Genomic DNA, 7641 nt, shown 5'->3' on the forward strand with positions numbered 1-7641 from the left:
TTTCTGTTGTAAGCGTTACGTACTTAGCAATAATTTCTTACTATAATAAATAACACGTAACGCGAGTCTTACCATCTTAGTTCTTCTGGTGTCCTGGTCCGTTGCTCGTTTTAAAAGTTACAATCGTTTTCCGGAAGAATTCCCCTAGGAAGGTCAAGGGGAAAACAAATATTTCTCGTTTGTAACTGGAACTCCATTCTAATAAATAACGTTTATATTTTGTTCTCAAAAATTTACAATCATTTCTGTGCAATTTTTTACTGAATCCAACCGAAATCGTAGGGCATTATTACCACATCAAACGATCGCTCGCTTGGTGTCGTGAAGACTATGGATTAAAGTATGACGGAATCGACTAATGTGGTAACAACACCTTTTCACCACAGCAAACATAAAAACTGATGATGTTCTCCAACGCCATCCGTCGACTGCGAATCCTTCTACGAACTAGGTCTGTTTCGCTCGTGTGAGCCGATGAGCAAATCCGAACTTTGTGCTAAATGTGTGACACAACACTGCTGTTTGTGCATATAGTGATAAGTGTACGTTTAGACAGGTTGAACCAGAATAACGAAACCCACAAGAATATTTCAGCCATTGATTGCTAAAGGTCAACTTCAACCTTCAACCCTTAGAATAAAAGAAATCTTTAACTGCAGTTGACAAGCGTTCTGTTGGTCGTTGGCTAAGTATGACGTGTAAAAGACACGATGTCTTTAGTTGAATGAAAATGTCCGGTGAATATAATTACTGGATTAATTTTGCAAGCTCGCACCTGACATTTTATCTGCCAAATTATATGTATTTAAAATGTCACGTGGACCTTACGGAGGAAACGCGGAATGAGGTGGAAATAAATTCTACAGTGTATGTAAAGTTCCCAAACCGTGCTGAGCCTGAGTTGGAACTACGGCCCAAGCGTCATTTTGAGAGAAACCCACCCTGCAGTGGGATTATATCGACGGAGATTATGAACGCGTACTAAAATATCATTCGAACACATAATTCAATACAATTCTTGCACGTTTCGATAAAGTTTAACCCTAAACTGCATACGGCATTAAGCACGGGCGGTGAGGCGTGACGAGGCAGCTGCCGGTAATGAAGCGCGACTGTTATGAAATTCCACGGCAGAACATTGTTTCCGCGGTCTAGACAAACTGTCTATAATTCAGTCATAGACAGAATCAGGACATGTAAGAACTTCAGACAAATATTGACGTTCTGTCCGATAGATCAGATAAAGTAAGACAAAAAGAAGAGCTAGTTTAATTCTGCGCACGTGAAAAAAAAATCTTTGATTTTAAACTTCAATGATTCTTAAGCAATCATCATATCATCAGCTTGAAAACGTCCACTGCTGAACAAAGGTCTACCCCTTAGAATGGCACAATGAACGACAACTGGCCACTTGCATCGATCTATTGCCTGCAATTCTCACGATGGCGTCGGCCCACCTAGAGGGAGGTCTGGCAACGCTTCGTCTTCCGTTGCGTGGTCGCTACGTGGAGACTTTTCTCCCCCAAAGGTTATCTGTTCTTCGAGCGATTATTGCCGGCATATTGCCACTTCGCATAGTGCCGGTACTATCAAGTGCGGGTAGTTCATAGGACTCGCGCTGCTAGGCAGACTTGACACCCCACACTTCAGTCTACTCGCGACCACGGCCACTGCAATGTTGCCGAAACGTCGAGGTAAATATTACTCGTGTGTGCTAGCTTAATAAGTTCCGTTGGTGGTATTTTGATTACAGCAGAAAAAAATAATTTTCATTTGAAAACTTACCACGTAGTAAAAAATAATTGCGAATACTGCGATTCGATTAGGTACTAATTAAATCGATCATTAAAATCAAATTTATTGATCACTCATTATTCGTATCCAGCTTCGGGTGATCTCGTAACGTTTCGGAAGCGTTCGTGCGCGCGCGCACGCTAGCCCGCCGTTATTGCACCCGCCTTATGGTCCTTGTCAAATTAATGGCAATTCGAATACGGAACACTCGTTAGTGCCTGGCGCACATAATCATTGAATAAGGCCGCGTTCACAACTTCACACTATCCGATCGGATAAAAAGCCGAGGTGGACTATTGGTCTGACCTATGGCCTCTCAAGCAGGGGATCGTGGGTTCAAACCCGGGCTGGAGTTTTCCGAAATTCATGTAAAGGAAAACATTGTGAGCAAACCGGCGGAAAATTCCTAATCAGCACTGGGCCCATGTGGGAACTATGGCCAAAGCCCTCTCATTCTGAGAGGAGACCTGTGCCCAGCAGTGGGACGTAAATAGGCTGGGATGATGGTGATGATTTTTTCTTATGTCAATTAAACAAATTAACGAAGATATAGCTAGTTACAGTTCCGCGTGACGTCACACGGGCCTCCACTCCCAAACTTTGGCGGGTTTCATCTATCATTTTTAAGGCTCCTGAGCCAAATGGCAAAACGGACCCTTATAGTTTCGCCATGTCTGTCTGTCTGTCGTCCGCGGCTTTGTCAGAGACTATCAATAATAGAAAAAGCTGTAATTTTGCACGGATATATATATATATATGTAAACTATGCCGACAAAACGGTACAATAAAAAATTCAAAAAAAAATTTTTTAGTGTACCTCCCATAGGCGTAAAGTGGGGGTGACTTTTTTCTCATCCAATCTTGTAGTGTGAGGTATCGTTGGATAGGTCTTTTAAAACCATTAGGGGGTTGCTAAAACGATTTTTCTATTCAGAGATTTGTTTGCAAAATAATCAACTTAGAAAATGCAAATTTTCATTAAAATCAAGCGTCCCCCCCCCCCCCTAAAATCAAAACCGTAAGTATATCGAACTTACAAGGAAAACTATAACAGTTAAGTTTTCTTGAGTATTATTAGTAGGTTAAGGGTAAATAGCAGCCTCAGGTATAAAATATATCAAAACTTGGAATATTTCGTACAAAATACGAAATCCTTAATACTTAATTTTTTTTTAATGGCTACGGAACCCTATTTCGGGCGTGTCCGACACGCTCTTGGCCGGTTTTTACTTAGTAAAGTACCCTGAATTTACTCGAAAACCTCATTTCAGATCTGGTTTACCTTCTCATTCGTGTTTAAGGTAAGTACTTCTTACCATTTTGCATCATTTCATCTGCGAGTCTTCTACCTCACTCAGCGTGTATGCGTGCTAGCCGTATTTCGCTTTACATTACCATACCGTTTGATTGATACGTTTGTCTGAAGTAATTGCCGAAAAAACGCCTAATTGCTGTTCATGTAACGGCAAATAGATTATGGTTAACGATCGTTAGGTGTCTTATTATTTGGGCTAATTCGACGCCATGTAAGATTGAATAGAATGTAGATCAGTGTATTCAACTTTTGTACTAATGCCGACAAACGCGGTTCACTTGGGGCTAAAATTAAATGACTACAGTTCACATATGTAAATTCCCCACCTGCTAAATTTTATTCCTTCTCCATCCATTCCATTGTAAAGGTTGACTGGAAGAGATCGCTCTGAAGCGATAAGGCCGCCTATTGCTTACCTCAGAAAGTCTAAAATATTATAAGTGAAACAGATACAAAATTCAGATCTATTGTCAAGAAGACATTAATATCCAAGGCGTATTATAAAGTTAATGATTATATCATGGACAGGGATAATTGGAAATACAATTCCGATCCCCATTAGCGATCCCTTCAAATAGCGAACTACTGTGTTAAAATAAAGTTGTGTTTATACTTGTGATGTATAGATATCATTTAATAATATTGTAAATCTGTTTAAAAAAATATATACCTCGTTGAGTTTCTTGCCGGATTCTTCTCAACAGAGGTTTTTCCGAACCGGTGGTAGATTTTAATTTGACATTCATAAGTGCTTGTTATAGCCTAAAATTTATCATCATCATCCCGCCTTATACGTCCCACTGCAGGGCACAGGCCTCCTCTCGGAATGAGAGGGCTTGGGCAGTAGTTCCCACGCGGGCCCAGTGCGGATTGGGAACTTCACACGCACCGTTGAATTGCTTCGCAGGTTTGTTGTGCAGGTTTCCTCACGATGTTTTCCTCCACCGTAAAGCCTAATTTGAATAAAGATATTTTGACTTTGACTCTCTGTGTATATACTTGTTTTTCTGTACTGCTTGCTATGTGTTTGGTGGGCAAATAAAGAGTTTTTGTATTGTAGTATCATCACAGACATGATATTTATATTTATATGAAGTCTGTGAGTATCATGATGCGGGTGCGTTGCCAGCCTCGAAAGAAACGGTACTCTTAGGGGCTGTTTCACCATCCATTGATTAGTGTTAACTGACGGCTAAATGGATGCGGTCTCTATTTGTTTTGTTCGAATAGACGGAGACGGCATCACATAACCGTCAGTTAACACTAATCAATGGATGGTGAAACAGCCCCTTAGTCTTTTTATTTAAGTATTTAAAGACACCCACGTCGGAAAAACTCAAATTAAAAATTATCATGGGTAAGTGAAGTACTACTAATAAATAATAAGTCAGGAGGCGTAATTCAAAACAAATTCTACACAAAAAGTGGCCATACTTTTAAACGAAAACGACTTATGATTCAAATACGAATTTAGAGGTTGCAAATAGACGTGCTTGTTGATTGGTGAAAATTCAGAAATAAAGCGCGGATTGGTTTGCGCGCGTGATGCAATGTCATATGCACGACAAATGTCGCGTAGAACACGGTTTAAAAACCGTGTTCGCAAGGCCATTTTTCCAACGTATTTACAATTCCTGGCTTATTATTTATTCGTAGGAAAATAGTGGAATCAGGGCCGTACTATTAACCAAGACATAGGAGCGACTATAAAACGGTTATCTCTACCTATTCTAGATTAGACTACGCCTTTAAAACAGTATTCCACTGAAAATAGGTTTCGAAATGTTCAAAGAAATATTGCATCGTTTTGCCTAAAATTCGACATAAAACGGAGGCCGGCAAGCAATACGCATTAAAATCACTTGGCCCACTTAGATATTCTGGTAGGTAGATATTTATCTACTAGGAACGCAGAACTGAGCTGACATTTGCTTGTTAGCACGCGATGTTAAATTTCAAAGGCAAATGCCTGAATGCTCAAGTCTAGGACGTAGCGGTTCATTTTTCATTTTATGTCCATTGATGTTTTACTGTACAGACGATTTTGAGTGACTTTAACTGAAGCAGCAACAGGACGGTTTCAAAACAATAAATTCGATTGAAATTGTTAAGAACTTGAAACAGACGTCCGCTTTCAATTCTACCAATAAGCCAACGCTGTTAGATCTATATCCCTAATTTGAATATCGAACACATGCTTCCAAGGATTTCTAAAAATAATACAGTTAACTTATGTCAAAACGATAAGGTTCAAAATGAACGAGTAATTTTTTAAAACTGAAAGCGCGTTATTCAAATTACGAAGCTAGTTTTTTTAATAGGTTCTTTTTGTGGCAGGAAGCGTGGCCGCTAATGCGTTCCGTTCACACCATGTGTGTGGATCAGAAATGACTTACTCTTTGCAAGTTCGTCATTATGGCGGGACATTGTTTATAATTTTGTTTATTCATGCAAAGGGAGTAATTTTGTATCGTTAGCGAATATCTGTCGGAGCTGGGAACATTTGTTAATGATTGGTAGAAACACCTTTGTTATTACCAGTCGGAATTTACATAGAGGTGTTTTCACAGCAAATTCTTAATTTTCTGACCTTTTAGTGGCGCTGTCGTCACAACTGAGGTTCAAACAATAATGAAGGCATTGAACTTTTTTTTTCCAAACAATAATACCCTCACAATCTTCATTGTGGCAACATTGTATTTGGTTCGTTTCTTGGAACGTCGTCTGTGTCAGATTTGGGTGAAAGTTTTTTGCTTCGAACATGTGCCGATCAAGTGTTGAGCCCCAGAAGCTTATAGACTCCTGGTACATTTTTGAATAACATATGGGGCTCTATTTGTTGTGCTTAACGACAACGTTGAGTGAAACACTTGAATACTTCTGAAGATTTATTTCTGATAGGATTAAATCTTCATAATTGTCTACTTACTCGTATTTTCGTTTGCAAGATTTTGTTGAATCTGATAGCAATATTAAAATAATGACAGATAACTTCTAAATCAGTTTAGCTCGACTACTCGTTGCCGTCATCGGTGTGTTGAACGTACCTTTACAGAGCGATAGTTTGTGTGTAACATGACAATTATAAAACGCATCAGTTTCGTCTAACTTAGCAGCCGCTTTTTTCCAGAAGCTACGGATTCGAAACATGTGCTAAACTCGATTTAAGACGTGAGTTTCGTCATTATTTGTAAATGATGAGTCTCGTATCATTCAACTTTGTAAGCAATGCTCAAACGTGTTTCTCAGATTTAGACGAAACATAAAATAAAATTTTTCAAACTCTCTAATCTATAGACCAATGTCAAAAAATCGGATATTTTTTAAGTGTGCGCACAATAAACAGAAACTCGATCATTAAATTTAACTTGTCAAACATTCCCGAACGCCAACTCGCAAACAAATAACAGCCTAAACAAAAGCGTTGTCAAAAAAACTAAGAAACTAACAAACGACAAACAAGATTAGCCGGTACCCGGGGGAACTGGACTTTTCCATTACCATTAATTTGGCCGAATGGGAGACTTTACTGCGTCATCTTGGAAGAGGTCATACGTCTTCATGTTGCCTTGAGGTACTTTATTATTTTTTCTCTTGTCAAAATGGGAGAGGATTACTTTAGATTGCAAGGTTTATTTTATTAAAAGGAAAATATGTGGATGCAAAGATTTCTTTGATAATAATATTATAGGGTTTTTTCTTCATTATAAAAAGATAGGGTACATTTCATTACCATGTCGTTACCTATTACTATATGATGACATAATATGACGACATAGTTCCTTAGAACAGATCTAGTTTAGTTACCCCCTACTGATCCATGAATGGGCGACCCGATATTTGCTATAACGTACGTAACAAAGAAAATAACAGATATCCCCTATTCCAGCATTATAGTTTTCGCTATTCGCAATCAGTGTCATCTTCCAGTAAGTGATCCCGAGGCCGCGTTCCCACGATGCGCACGCGCCGGCTGGGAAATCATTGTTTGCGGGGCACAGCAATCACTGGGTGTGATTTTGATTGATCCTTCAATGACGACGTTTTTTGTCGACGATGCCATGAGTGTTAAACATTTAGATTTTTAACAAAAAAAGGAATAAATGCCAACATTAATTTTGATGTGACGAAGGTTCATGAAGTTATTTGCAGAGCTATTGGGCGTTGTCTGTATTAGTGTTGTTGTTGTCACGGACAAGTAAACACATTCAAGAGAATCAGATAAAGGTCTCATTACCGGCAAGAAACATTACTGATGGAATCAAGTGCCTGACCGACGATAACAAGATAGTAAAAAAAAAGTTTTGTCATAATCAATTTTTCACCACCAATTGAACCAATTGCATTGTTGATTACAAGCAAATAGTTTGAGGGATTTAAATACTTAAGCGCTGTAACTATTTAGGAAAAATCTCTCGATCTAGAAAAACTAAGTGGATACTGTTTCTAACCAAAAGGTAATCCGTATTTCTACGGTCTAGATTCCAGTCAAAATCCTCAGACCTTTGCCTCAATTATTTAGTTTTACTTTT

The 7641-nt window shown here is 38.8% G+C and overlaps 1 protein-coding gene across 4 annotated transcripts in view; it reads right to left on the reverse strand.

Moving 5' to 3' along the window:
• The window catches only part of hth (Meis homeobox homothorax), a 385579-nt gene that overhangs the window by 233840 nt on the left and 144098 nt on the right, over positions 1–7641 (reverse strand). The gene's annotated exons all lie outside the window — the stretch shown is intronic.

The sequence above is a fragment of the Choristoneura fumiferana genome, chromosome 11, assembly GCF_025370935.1.
Source record: "Choristoneura fumiferana chromosome 11, NRCan_CFum_1, whole genome shotgun sequence".
Lineage (NCBI taxonomy): Eukaryota > Metazoa > Arthropoda > Insecta > Lepidoptera > Tortricidae > Choristoneura > Choristoneura fumiferana.